The sequence below is a fragment of the Mytilus californianus genome, unplaced genomic scaffold, assembly GCF_021869535.1.
Source record: "Mytilus californianus isolate M0D057914Y unplaced genomic scaffold, xbMytCali1.0.p SCAF_5, whole genome shotgun sequence".
NCBI lineage: Eukaryota > Metazoa > Mollusca > Bivalvia > Mytilida > Mytilidae > Mytilus > Mytilus californianus.
Genome location: NW_026262701.1, coordinates 60,717,068 through 60,732,897, shown reverse-complemented (window position 1 = coordinate 60,732,897; position 15,830 = coordinate 60,717,068).

The following is a 15,830-nucleotide window of genomic DNA, read 5'->3' as shown; positions in this document are numbered from 1 at the left end:
CTTATTATATTTAAAAAAAACTAACAATTTCCTTTTATCTTTTCTATTCACGTTCGAGCATTTAACCCAAACTCTAGACAAATTGCATTCTTTTAAAATTTATAGAAACATAAAAATATAATAAATTACTAGATTTTCTTTGTCTTCACATTCAAGTACCCAAACAAACATTTTATTGGCCTAACTTAAAGAACTTTCCATTCTTCCGTTCTCACCTTTCTAAACAAATATTTAAACCGTAAAATAGGCCTATATGTGCCCGTTCAAATGTGAACAAATTATTTAATTAATATGTAACATTTTCGTCCCATATTCAGTATGAAAATACCACAGACGTACAACTGGCGTTCCGATAAATTTCCTCTAACACTTTCATAATTTGTATTCCAAACTAAAATACACAATATATACCCATATACTATGACTACATAATACGTTAATATCTGTATTAATTAACTTTTACACTCATCGTATTCTCTTCTCATGAACCGTTGCTATATCAAATAAGATTCGAAAACTCACCCCTGACGATTTGTTTTCTGATGTTTTAGCCTTTTTCTTAGGAGGTTCCTGTGTAACCGTATCTTCCTTCAATTCGTCTTTCTGCTCCAATGCAAAACTCACAACTTTGCATAGATTCTCTCTAGAGTCGTCTATATCTAGAAGCACTAGAATGTCATTTAAATGCAACTTTATCTTGGTGGCTACTTGCAATAAGTCTTCTCTACTGAATGTAATCAAACACTTCCCGTCAAATTCTTGAAATTTAGGATCCTTGTCCGATCGATATTGCTTAATCATGTTTAGGAGATCCATTATGCGTCTGCACGATCGTATGACCTCCAATCGAGTGACGATGAGACTAAGAGTGAGGGTGCAATCTTATACATTCGAGGTACCGAAGGGGGAACTTGGAATAGTAAAAGCTTTATACTACATAATATTATATAGATTAGGAAGATTAAGGTTAACGCCAAGAAGATAATAACTATTCAATTTTCAAATCAATCTAATAGAAAAATTGTCATATTTTGAACTGACAAATCATTCTGCATTCCTAATCTGATATTACAAAGTTATGACATAGAGTCATGGGTTCTTATTTCTACAGAGACAAATAATTTGAATAAATTCAAAGACCGCGATGGGGAAAGGGAATGGAAGGTTAAGGCAAAACAACGATATATAGTTTTCAGCATTTACAAATAAAAAAAGGTTGAATTTTATAGAGGTTTGATCGATTGATTTTTGTTTGCCTAACATCAAGTGACACACATTTCATGCATAGTCATGACAAGGACACAAACTAAATTTCCAAAATAGGTTCTGCAGAATGGGTCGACCAAGATGAAAGCACGAATTTCGACTGCAACTGGAAAAGAAGAGTATATTAGACATGAAAAGAAACTTTGTCAGTCAAAATGCCCCCTTTGGACCCTCGACAGAGTTGTTTCAAGTGTTATGTAACGTATAGAGAGCATTATCATCCTTCCCTTCGGCTCAGTCGCTTCGTATAATTCTCGTATCACGGCTTTGAGATGTCAGCAGGCATTATCGGTATTAAAATATCAGCTGCTCGACACAATATGAAGCCTTTTTGAATTCGTTCGCTGCACTCACTCAACAAAAAGCTTCATATTGTGACTCGCAGCTGATCGATGTTTTACAATATCAATATGCAGACAACCTGATAAGTGTAGATTATTACATGGAATTTTTCATATCAGACCCTTTATCGGCATGATGTCATGGTATCAGCCCAAGAGCCGAAAGGCTCGAGGGATGGTATCATGAACGAGGGCCAATGAAGGGTCTGATATGAAAAATGACATGTTGTGTTTTAATTGATTTAAGGCTCTGATGCATGATTTTTTGTTGTTAATTGTTTTTGGCTCTTAACTAGCTTTTATTTATGTAGTTCATACGTGTTTCTCGTTTCTCGTTTTTATATAGATTAGACCGTTGGTTTTTCTGTTTGAATGGTTTTACACTAGTAATTTTTGGGGCCCTTTATAGCTTGCTGTTCGGTGTGAGTCAATGCTCCGTGTTGAAGGCCGTACCTTGACCTATAATGGTTTATTTTTATAAATTGTAACTTGGATGGAGAGTTGTCTCATTGGCACTCATACCACATCTTCCTATATCTATTTAGTAACTGCGAGTACTCTCGAATCGTACTTTCGTGTTAATTTGACCTGTTGACACAATTTGTAATGCATTTCTGTTATTCAATGTTTACTTATTTTGTGTTATATCTCGTCTTACTATTTTTAATATGTAACACCTTTGATAAGTATTTAATATGACGAAAAAAAAAATTCACTTCTGTACTCGTACTATGAATAACAAATTTATTTTGTAAAAAATGTTTCTGTACTAACAACAAAATTATTATATTTAAATTTACCTGTGTACGTTACTTTATTTAACGCCATTTTGTCCTAGGTTAAAGTTATCTTTTTGACATTGAAACATCTTTTTTATTTATATTGTGTCATAGATAAAACGTATTCGTTCAGTGTATATTTACTTTTTTTGTGTATTGTCTTTCTGTTCGAGTTAAGCCATTTTAATTGATATTTCATAGTGTGTCTTTTTATGTTGTAATGTTATACCACTGTTTCAGTTTAGGGTGAAGGTTGGCGCCTGTTAAAACGTTTAAACCCGCTGCATTTTTATGCACCTGTCCTACGTCAGGAGCCTGTTGATCTGTGCTTGTCGTTTGTTGGTGTGGTTCATAAGTGTTTCTCGTTTTTTTATATTAGAGATAAGACCGTTGGTTTTCCTGTTTGAATTGTTTTACACTAGTCATTTTTGGGGCCCTTTATAGCTTGCTGTTCGGTGTAAGCCAAGGCTCCGTGTTGAAGGTCGTACTTTGACATATAATTGTTTACTTTTTACACATTGTGACTTGGATGGATATTTGTCTCATTGGCACTAATTATGTACCAAATATATTTTAACTTTGAATAAATTTCTTTTTATTGACTCTCATTTTTATTTTAGGCATTAACATTAATGCTTTTTAGACATTAACATTAATGCCTACACATAATTTTCAGAATTTAAGTTAAAATCCTAGGATTTAAGGGTAATGCCTAACATTATTAAGGCAATAGACTTACTGCCTAGGCGTTAGCTTATTGCCTAGGATTTAAGCTCAAAGCTTAGTTTCACTTAGCCGCTAACATATATAATGGTGGAAAATTGTATACTGGAAAATGAAAGTGAACAAAGTAAACTCAGATAAATAAATGAATAAATAAAATTAAATTATTACATTTGAAATATTTGCTAAAGTTTTGAGACAGAAATGGTTACGCATGATTAAGTAACAAGTAATTTCGTCTTTTGGTAATAATAATTGGTTAAACATAATCTAATTTCTGGAGTTCTTTTGATCATAGCTTTTAAAGTGACGTTGAGAAATCAAGTACACAATTCTTCTTAAAGAATAAAAATGTATGTAATTTTCCGTAGGAAAACGATACTTATTGAAGTTAAGTGTTTCTATTGTCCACTTAAATTATGATTTTATCCTGTAAATTAAGTAAAAGGTTTTAATAATCCATTAATTGATTTTACATACCTAAATAAAATATATGTCAATCATATAGATCTTTAATATAAAAAAGAATAGTTGACCAATAAAAAGTGACTTATGAAAATTCAAAATTGACGATGAAATTTCATAGATGAATAAATAGTTCCAATCAGCTCGTGGTGTTAGGTTAAAAAGGGAAGACCGCAAACTCCCAATATCACATATCACACTTCAATTTAGATTACTGTTTGGAATAAATCAAACAACATTGTATTTTATTCACCAGCGCCAGGCCTCGAAAGTACAAGTGTCCGAGAAGATGGACACGTTTACAGAAGGAATTACTTAAACAAGATAGCAACGAGCTAGAATTCCCCAGGTCACAGCTAGAATCCCTGAAAAATGCAAATGCAAGAAGATATAAAAGTCCCAAAGCGAAAGAAGTCCGATCCAAGTATTTAACACATTGGAAGATATTTAGCTTATTAGCGTTTTAGAGGAAAAGGGGAGACAACTCGATAGAGTAGCGCTCCCTCCCCCTTTTCCTGCATAACATAGGGTCTCTCTCTCTCTCTCTCTCTTTGAAAAAAGAGAGGACCTTGATTGACAACTTAGTGGCCGAGAATTCTTGTTTATGAAAAATCTTTGATTTGTTATCCTGACTTTTTAATGTGAAATAAAAAAGCAAATTTTGTACTAAGACACACTAAAATTAATATAGAAAACCGGTAAAGAATTAGATACATGTATAAAAGGTGTGTATTTATTCTTTCAAACGATGACGAAAAGACAAAACAATGTATGCATTTTTCTATCGCATAACTTTGTCATATCAAAGCAGGAATGCAGAACAATTTGTCAGTTCAGAATATGACAATTTTTTCTACTAATTTTTTATAAAAATTGGTTATTGTCATCTTGGCTTTTAAACCAAAGTTTTCCTATACATGTATAGTAATTCCTTTTACTTTTTGATGAAAACAGAATTTAAAGTCAAACTTGAAAATATTTGCTTTAATGAATGCATCACCCCCGTGAAACAAATTACATTTTGATGAAAAATTAGCTTAAATACTAAGAGACGGGGGAGCAAGCGTTATCTCTATTCTATCATATGAATTCACTTCCATATTAAAAGTACGGCAATAGGTCGCCGAAAAGTATCCTGAAAATTGCATTTGAAATCTCGAAATCTGCGACAGTGGCAATGATTGTTGTCATACTTATTCTTCGAATTAATTGTTTTGTTGTAAACCAGAAATTTGATTATTTCCATTGATTTGTTTAAAATTTTGTCATTTTGAGGCCTTTCATAGCTGAATGTACGGTATGGGATTTGCTGATTTTTTTTAATCTCACTTTGGAAGGCCATACAAAGACTTCAAGATTCAAGATTCAAATTTTTTATCTAACCTCAGACACATTAAGTGTACAAAAGGACAATAAACTAACATTATATACATAAATGATGGCAGGCGAGACTGACAAAGTACAGAGAAAATACAGTAAAATCGAACATATGATATTATGCTTCAATACACTATTGAAATTAAATCATAACACAATCTGATACATGGTTTTTCTAAAAATACTTCGAGATTTTTTTTCAGGAACAATGAAAGGTTTTTGTATAGTCGAACATGACTTAGAGATAACATATTTTTCATTTTTATCTCACTTGGATTTGTACTATAGTAACTAGGTACATATGTTTTTCTAAGTTTTACAAATGGTGGAAATACACATTGGAATAAATAATGAAATTCATTCCCGATTCCGTTTTTGCAAAGGTTACAAATTCTATTCTTTTTAGGTATCCCGGCCCATCTTCCAGCTTCTATAGGAAATCTAATACTTGCACATCTCAATTTAGTAATGAATACCCTTTCATGTTCCTCGAGATTCATCAAATATTTTTCCAATTCAAACTTTGTTTTTGAATAGAGAATAGAATTCTCCCCTTGAAGAATTTTGAATCTGCGATACACAATGCTGAATGAATTGATCGGTAAGTCTTTGTCTTATAGTTAATTTGAAGTTGGTTTTTATCCATATGTACCTGATTACTCCAAACAAAACTCAATCCACATTCGTCCAAAGTAGATTTTATGTACGAAATCCATTTGAACTTTTTAGGACTAGTTTTATGTAATTAGAACATTAATTTATACATAATTGTTGATAATTTATGATCATTTATCAATAAATTATTCCAAAAAGACAACATTTTTTGGTTTATTACAATTTCTAAAGGATATCTCACAGTTTCACCATAAACCATGTAGTTAGGAGTGGTGGTTCTAAGTTTAAGTTTTTTTTTGCAAAATTGAAGATGTATTTTTTCTATACAATTTTTATTTTCAAAACCCCATACTTCAGCTGAATATAACAAAACTGGAACAACAAGACAATCAAAAAGTTTAAATTGTATAAATCAATAGGTATACTGATATTTTGTATTTTATAGAATAAGGCATAAAGTGCCTTCTGAGCTTGATCATGTAATATTTTTCTAGCGGTTGGAAAAGTTCCATTGTAATTAAACATGACCCCTAGGTATGTATATGAATCCACTGTTTCTATAATTTGATCATTAATCTTAAATGCATTACAATTCTTCATCTTTCTTTTACTAAAAACCACTACCACTACCTTTGTTTTACCAATGTTAACTTTTAGTTTCTATATATTCCAATATTTCTCAAATGATTCCAATTAATGCTTTTTGTAAACCTTAAGGCGTTTCAGACATGATGACAGTGTCGTCAGCATACGATATCAAGAACAGTTTGATATAAAGCAATAATTTTTCTAAGCATAAATCTGAGATATTTTCCAGACAGTCTACATTATTATCCACAAAAAAATCTTCTAGGTCGTTCAGATAAGTTGAAAACAAAAATGGTGACAAATTTTCTCCTTGCCTAACACCAATCTCACAGTTGAATATGTCCGAGTACTCTTTACCAAGTTTGACTCGTGTCTTCAAATTTTGGTACATATTATAAATAACAGTTAAAATTTTACCCCTGATACCAGATTTTTGCAATTTATTCCACAGCCCTAGTCTCCAAATGGTGTCAAAAGCAGACTTAAAATCAACAAATGTACTATAAAGTTTCCCGCCTAAGGAAAAGTAAATAATGACTAGGGCGTACAAGACAAATATATGTTATCAATAGTTGAGTGTCCTTTACGAAAACCAGCCTGTGAGCTTGAAATAAGGGAGATACAATCTGATAGTTTACCAAGTCTATTATATAGGATAGACGAAAATAATTTGCTAAAACAAGAATATAAGGTAATACCCCTGTAACAACTTGGATCCGACCTTGTACCCTTGTTTTTGAATATTGGCACTGATGTTCCAGCATCCCATTTTTCTGGTATTACTCCAGTATCAAAAATCAAGTTAAATAACTTTACATATACAGGCACAAGAGTGTTAACAGTACTCTTTATATATTCATTTAGGACACCATCATCACCTGACTTGATTTATTATTTTTCAAATTACTTATAGCGAGTTTAATTTCTTCTTTGCTTATAATTAATTAATGTCTTCTGGTATAGTATCATTATCAAAAACAAAATCTCCAAGGTTTTCAACTGCCTCATCGTTTTTGCTTAACTCCCTAAAATGTTTATACAAAGATTCAATAGAAATATTTATCATTTATGTTATCCGTTTTTGAATTGCGAACATTATTTTAAAATCTTCCAAAAAGATTTGCTATCACTTTTAGAAAGGTTCCGAAGAACGTCTGCAATCTTTTGCTGATATTTCTTGTAAGCAATATTTAACGGGGGACGACCATTTGATATTCGTGGGGGGGGGGGGGGGGGGGGCAGGAGGATTTTGAAAATAAATAACTCAGCCTTGATAATAACAAAAATTCGTAAGGGTTCGAACCCAGTGTCTCGCCTACTTTTTCTGTTAATCGCAGGCTCAACAAAAATGAGGAAGTAAATCAATAAAAATATTCCTCTTGATACTACCATTTGATTGTAAGAAGCTTCTGTCCAAGTTTGGTAAAAATCCAGGATAGTTTATGAATCTAATAAATGTTTACAAACTTCAACTGCAGACTGAATGTAATGTTAACTGGAAGAAAACAAAATTTCCTTCTAGATACTAGCATTTGATCATAAACAAGCTTCTGTCCAAGTTTGGTACAAATCCAAAATAGTATAAGAAAGTTATTAAAAATTTTAACCACAGAGTGAATGTGTTGTTTCCTGGCAGAAAATCTAAGTCCATTTAAAAGTAAAATAAGGAAAAAATGGATTTATTCTTTTACAAAATTTACTTCTAGATACTATCTTATGATCGTAAACAAGCTTCTGTCCAAGTTTGGTACAAATCCAAGATAGTTTAAGAAAGTTATTAAAATTTCAAAAACTTTAACCACAGAGTGAATGTAATATTTCCCAGCAGAAAAAACTAAGTCCATTTATAAGTAAAATACGGTAAAAATGGAATTTTATTTTACAAAATTTACTTCTGGATACTATCTTATGATCATAAACAAGCTTCTGCCCAAGTTTGGTAGAAATCCAGGATAGTTTAAGAAAGTTATTAAAATTTCAAAAACTTTAACCACAGAGTGAATATTTGTGGACGACGACGACGACGACGCCGACGCCGACGGAATGTAGGATCGCTATGTCTCGCTTTTTCGACTAAAGTCGAAGGCTCGACAAAAATGAATGGTTTGTTCTGTGGTAGTTTGAAAATAAATGACCTGACCTACAATGTATTGAAAATAAATAACTCGGCAGGTCTTTTAAGCAATTTTATAAATGCTATTTTAAAGTATGAAATGACACCAGATTCTTCCAAAATTCGTCTTTTTTCATATTTTTTTCGGGAAAAACTTCCCAAATCTTTTATAATACAATGTATAAATATTAATGTACTTGAAATGTCTGAAAATGGGTTTCAATTAACTAGAGGTATATTAACTCAGGAACATTTACCTCACTTTCATAAGAGGGCTGTAACTAAATTGAGGCAAATGCCTCAGGTAGGAAATTTCAAACTGAACAAAAGCTTGTCTTCATATCAAATTGTTTTTACTTCGAATGCGTTGCAAGAAGCAAGTTCTGTTCACCCTCTGACATAGCCTTTGTTTTTCAAGATCCATGTTTCTCATTTAATTATAGTTTTCAGTATTATTTGTCTATAATGTTTGTCGTTTTGTGTTTTATCTGTTCATGGGTTTGTCTTTTGTTCATTGATTGCCCTTCTTAATTCTCTTAGTGTTACATTCCATTTGTTATTTAGTAATTTTTTTTAAACTTGAGTTTTTTTTTATTTAAGGACTTTTTATCTAATTTTACAAACTACATGAATTTCAAATTGTATCTCAGTTAGGAACTACATCAAGTTGTAATTGAAATGTGTTATAGAAACTTACTTGACATAGTTATATCAATGATAATCAGCCCCTCTTAACTTAATTTGAGAAAAAAAACACACATAATTGACAGGTATATTAAAAAGATTTTCTGCAAGCCAAAACACTATAAAAAAGCAGCCACATACTTAAGTTTGTGAATTACACTTTTTGCTTTATCCTACATATTGGCCTTTTGATGTTGTCCCTAAAAACTATAAGTCTTACACTGAATTTTTTTACCTCGCTCCGCTCGGCAAATATGTTTGACATTACTTTTAAAAGAGGCTTAGTTACAGCCCCCATTTTCATACCTTGTACGTATGCAATAAATGCAGCTGGGAATTTAGAAGATTCACTTCCACAGGATGATGATTAATTCTGATTAAATGGTACATAATGATTTGACTATACATTTATAATCTATTTAGGAATAAAAAAAAAAATTAAAAATTGTGTGTTTTCAAATATTATAAATATAATTGTGAAAATAAATAATCAGTCCCTTGTTTTAATGAAAATGAAAAATCATGCTTCAACAGTGCAGAAAATAGATAATCTCTTCTTCTAGTTCACAAAAATAAATAACCGATCCAAAACAAATCCTCCTGGCCCCCACCAGAATATCAAATGGTCGTCCCCTAACAGTTTGTATAGAAATTTGATTGTTATTGTCATGCTAAAGGTGATAGGTATTAATTTGGAATAGCTGTAAAAATGTCCAAACTAAGCTTTCATACAATTTTCTTTCAAAAAGTCTTCTATATTCCTAAGAATCAGACATCATTTGAATTAAAAACATTTTATATTCAGTAAAATATGTGTGAAATTAAAATACGCTTTTAGGAAGTTTCCATGGGAGATAATCAATTTTTCTTTCGAAAAGTCTTCTATATTCAAAAGAATAATGATTTTAGCCTTTTAAGGTTATCTCCCATGGAAACTTATTAACAACGTATTGTAATTTCACATATATTTTACTGAATATAAGACGTTTTAATTCAAATGATGTCTGATTCTTATGAATATAGAAGACTTTTCGAAAGAAAAATTGTATGAAAGCTTAGTTTGGACATTTTTATAGCAATTCAAAATTACTACCTATCACCTTTAGCATGACAATAACAATAAAATTTCTATACAAACTGTTAGACTGATTTTTCATAATAACATTGATGTGGAATTAAAGTCTTATAGGATAGGATTGTAAGAATGCTTTATTTTATCACCTTGCACTTTCACGACTTGAATGTGGTTTTCTACAGCAGTTTGTTCAAATTTCTGACCAGTTGAACAGTTTGGTCTTATAAAACAAATTGAAATTTGGTCAGAATTTTGAATAAGTAGCAATAGGTGGAGACTGAGCAACACTAACAGTCAAGTCACAGTAATACATCAGCCAATATATCCTCACTATCTGAGATAGTGAGGCTATATTCTGTTTGAGTACAATTTACAAATTCTGAACTACGATTTGAATTCCATTTAACAAATGTTTGATTGGTATCATTTAAATCGTCCAATTTGCCTCGAGTATGTGTGAGCAGTGAAGCTTGAAACTCAAAACAAAGCGCACTGTGACAATCAGAAAATAACGGTTCAAATTCAGCTATAGCAAATTTTTTCAACATGGGAAATAACTGAGAAGATAAAAGTAAATAGTCAACAACACTGATATCTTTGCATGTTCTTGCTCCTACACCTTTGTCATCACCGACCCTCGAATTAACAATATAGATATTTAATTTTTTGCATAGATTCAAGAGTCTGTGACCATAATTGTTTGGTTTACAAGAACATCCACTCACTCGATGCAATGGAATATTATCTCTCAGTAGATTTTGATAATCAAATAAATATTCCAAAATTTCATTATCTTCATCAAGATTCAAAACATCTATAATATTGTCATCTGGAATAATGTAATCAGGTAACACACTAGTTTTGGAATTAAAATCACTAATCAAGCCATATTCAAGTTTTTCTTTTTTCAAAAATAACATCAGTTCATTTTCAATTTCGTCAAACGCTTCAACATTTGAGTACTTAGTATTTTCAGGTGGTATGTATATGCAACCCAATAAAATATCTGTCTTTACATTTAAAAGCAATTTTGAAATCTGCATCCAATAAACAAATTGACAGTCAGTTTCATGAAATGTAATATACTTTTTAAATATCTTTTTGTAAACAATTGCTATACCACCTCATGCTTTTTGGAATTTTTTTCTGTTTTTAGTTTTACCATGGAAGTATTATATTGACAGGAACTCCAACAAACCGATTTCAAACGTTTATAGTGCGATGCCGCAAAATCGTTAAGTATCTGTTAATTAACTTGACATCTTTCAATTAGTCGTATCGATGCATGGGTTCAACAACGTTTTCGGGATACTCGTAATTACGGAATTTACCGAAGTAACCGGATGTATACATAAATGTCAAGGATATGACATTTAACGACCATGCCAATATTTGGCAGTTGACAGTTTTTTACTAGGTTTTCTATGTTAATAAACTATCGTCACTTACAAATATTTCACTAATCAGTATGGACGTGCACGATTTTGATGATGAAGAATTTGAAAAAAATATCGGTGAAGACATTGAAGAGTTTTATTGCTTTTGTAAATCTGAAACTTGTTCAATAGAAAAGATAAAGGCTGTACGGTGACCTATAGTTGTAAACTTCTATGTCATTTGGTCTCTGGTGGAGAGTAGTCTCATTGGCAATCATATCACATCTTCTAATTTTTATATTGAATTCTAATAAATTTCTTGGGTAAGGAAACACATCATGAGTTGTAATCTGCATGTATAATTGAGGTTTACTGCTAACTTTGACAAATATCTTGTCGCATTAGTTACTGAAAGTCCGATGTGAAATATTTCATGCATTTCAACAAAAACAAAATATTATAAATTTCTAAACAAACGCTGCAAGATGTTTCAGATATGTTAAGCCTTTACAAATACATTTAATTCTAAACTGGTTAATTCTGATGATAAAATTTTAAGAATATACTGCTTAGGACCCAGCATTATGATAGTTCTTTAAATGCATCGAAATATTTAAAATTAAGCCATTATTTCCCAAAACAAGTCCGTCAGACGTCAGAGCAATCTCGGACTAGGTTGAAGGTTGTTTTAAACTTTTGAATTTATTCAAAAGGTGTACATGTAATCGGTGTTATAACCTGATACATGCTATATGAAGAGGCCACCACGTGCGTATAATTATCCACCTCTCTTAGTGTTTAAAACATTTTCTATAAATATGTTAAATTACATTTTACGATATTTTACGATAGAGAAAACCATAAATATTTGTGTTACACTCGATTAAAGTTTTCAATCTTTAACTTAAAATTTGAGTTATCCGGCACCATCCGGCACACTACACGCGCATCACATTATTTTCTGCAAACACTTTACTTCAGAGTCATGTAATTTTCATAAACGGATATTTCCCGATTTCCTAGTTCCAGTGATAAAAACATATCAAACAAAACTAAAAATAATATTACCTTCTTTCCGAATACAGTTAACTTTCTTTTGTCATTCTGTTAAATATGGACCGATTTTTTAGATGGTTTCAGCTGTAGTCTTTAATTATTGAACAGAAACAGGTGTCGTTATTCATGTAGCGATTCGCAATTAGCCACGGGAGTTTCCGTGTTAATTTACATTGGTAGGTAGATAAGACCTTCGATAACAGATCACGTGATAAGATCAGTTTCTGTAAACTATACAGGCGAAGGCGGCATCGCAGATACCCCACAAAGGAGTTATCACGTACTTGAAAAACTGAGTCGGAACCTTTTATTTTCCTAAAGAAATCAGTGGGATGCGAATGTGCTAATTTTTCGTTGGAGTTCCTGTCAATATAATACTTCCATGGTTTTACAGACATAATTACAAGGCAGATCAAGAATATCAAATTCAGTTAGTTTAGTTTCTACAAAAAAAAGAATGTCATTTTTGTTTATAAGATCAACAAACTCTGGACATAACAATTTAGATTTTATACCACAAATGTTTAATAAGCAACATTTCAAGTCATTCGCATTGCATGGTTGTCCTCCTGTACTGTACCCCTAACTTCTTGTCCCATCACGGTTTTCCAATTTAGGGGGATGGGGGTAGTACCGCTTATGGTCGATGTAAAGTTTATCGTCCCGTAAGACAGCATGGTGGTTCTTACTTATGGCATCTTTCAGAATTGGTATAGTTGTTTTCGTCTGTCGGCTACTTCGAAGGGAAATTGCTCATAGATAGAATATCTATGATTTTCTCGTAATTTGTCCCTGGCGATTGCAAGTACTCTGTCCCTGTCCTTGCGCCTCTCGAATTTGGCAACAATACTTCTGGGAGTACCATCTGTTTTTGGCTAAAGCCTATGTACTACATGGAAGTTGATGTTATCCTTAATTTTTAGCACTTCACCCATGAATTCTTCGACTTTAGTTTCAGTATTCTCTAGTTCGTTATAATTTTCAACGTCAGCTATGCCTTTGAAAATTAAATTGTACCTCATTGATCTTGTTTGAGACTCGACCACTCTCTCCCTCAATGCATTGTTCTCCTGACTTATTTGCTGATTTTCATATTCGACATCAGCAAGTCTATCTCGAAATTCATTTGTCTGTTTCCCGTAATTTTCCATACTTGAGTTAATAGATGTAAATTGACTCTTAATATCTCCAATGTCTTTGTCAAATGACTTACAGTGACTTTCAATACTCAACATTCGGTTACATAAGCCATCTAGAATGTTTAATTTGGACAGTTTTTCGTTGACTTCAACCATGAATCTGTCTAGATGTTCATAGAATGGCATAGGTGGAGACTGCGAGAATGATAGTTGTTGTGGAAGAGTGCCGGATGAAAAGGTGTCTGTACATTAGCTGGTGTCGGATGAGGGGCCTGCATTTGAATAGGTACCCACGGTAGACGGACTATATGGAGAATCATGAATGCCTTGACCATATAATGTCGGATGAGGGGCCTGCATTTGAATAGGTACCCACGGTAGACGGACTATATGGAGAATCATGAATGCCTTGACCATATAATGTCGGATGAGGGGCCTGCATTTGAATAGGTACCCACGGTAGACGGACTATATGGAGAATCATGAATGCCTTGACCATATAATGCCTGATGAGCAGCACTATATGCGCCACAGATCATAAAGTCATTTTGAGGAGTTGTGAGTTGTGTTGTCATTGCATTTGCGGTTGCCGCCATTTTTGTAGGTCTCGTAGCTGGGGACGGGGTACTTGTGTCACTTCGATTCCTTTTTTTACTTGTTTCCATTGAAATCACCACATAAACTTACTAGTTTCATTATATTGAATCTAATCACTACTGTTTCCCATTATTGATTTATCCTTTACTTGTCCAAAATCAACAGTAATCACCATTGTGTACACCTGAGTTTTCTCACGACTCCTACCTGCCCGCCATCTTGTATTTAGTTCTAGTTGCTTACATCAGAGACCTATAATACAAGAGATTCGCAACTCGGCGAAATCCCGTAAAAACACGCGGCCACTAGTTAAACCTCGCGTAATCTCCTTAGGTAATAAAGTCATGAATAAAAGTATTAAAAGTACTCAAAGTAAGGACGAATGTTTAAGCATATAAATTAACATAAACTGTTTCAGTGTTAAATTTATCATAATTAATTAAATAATTTGAGTTCATATGTAATTATTTATTTTAATGCAATTTTGATTTTAGATTTGTATTATTGAAATAGAAACATAATTTGATATTGTATAAAAAAAAAAACTGATAGTAAATAATTAACACTTGATAAATTGTATCAGAGTTCATTTTATTTGATAGTTTCATAATGGGTTTCTGTTGAATATACACCTGTCTCGGAGACATAATTTCACAGTGTGACATGTATATTAGGTTTGAATTATTCGATGACCAGGTAAATCACGAACATGTTATAAATAATGAGTTTAATTGACAACTTGTAAACAAGAAGTTGTTACACCACAGGTGTCCACACACGACTTCCAAAAATACAATTCACAAAATGTAAAATTAATTAATGTGGAAAAAAACTTAATTTATTTGTTAATTAATTGTTAATCATGAAAGGCTTTGTTTTTTATTCTTGATATTTATAAATTATTAACATTTTATTTATTTTTATATTCATCATTAATTGGGCTTGCATTGAGTTTTTTCTGTGGGATTGTCGGTAAATGTTTGATTTCTAAGTGTTGTTTGACAGTTTCATCATGGGCTTGCATTGAGTTGTTTTTTAATTGATTGTCGGTAAATTTACGGTTTCTTCATGTTCGAAGTGTGTATTGAGAATTAATATTTAAGAAAATTACAATTAATTTCTTATTTGAATAAAGCTTCATTCATGTGCACGCAATATAGAAAAACCGTGAGGCGTAGAACCTTTTTCACAACAATAGTGATTTTTACCCATAAATCCATCGGATTAATCGGCTTTCCGGTGGCCATTCATTTCATTGGCTGTTATATAGACTCTACTAGAGTTGCGATTCTCTTGTAATATAGGTCTCTGCTTACATCAAGTTATTTTATTTTTATAATATAAATTTTCTTTTATATTAAAATGTAAATGCGTCTGCTTTCCGCAACCTTGTTTCACTAAATATTACTTAAAATGACTACATCAATTCATATAGAAATTATATGTGTTTTTCATGATCCTTCGGGATTTGTTCATAATTTTATTTTTTGTATTCTTTCTTCAAAAGAAAAGGAAAAATTTAATGTCATTGATCGTAATTGCCCCATATGTTTCACCAGTCAGATGTTCACCAATTTTGAATTTCCAATCGGAACAACAACAACAAACTGTTTTTTTCAGGACTTCACAAAGATCC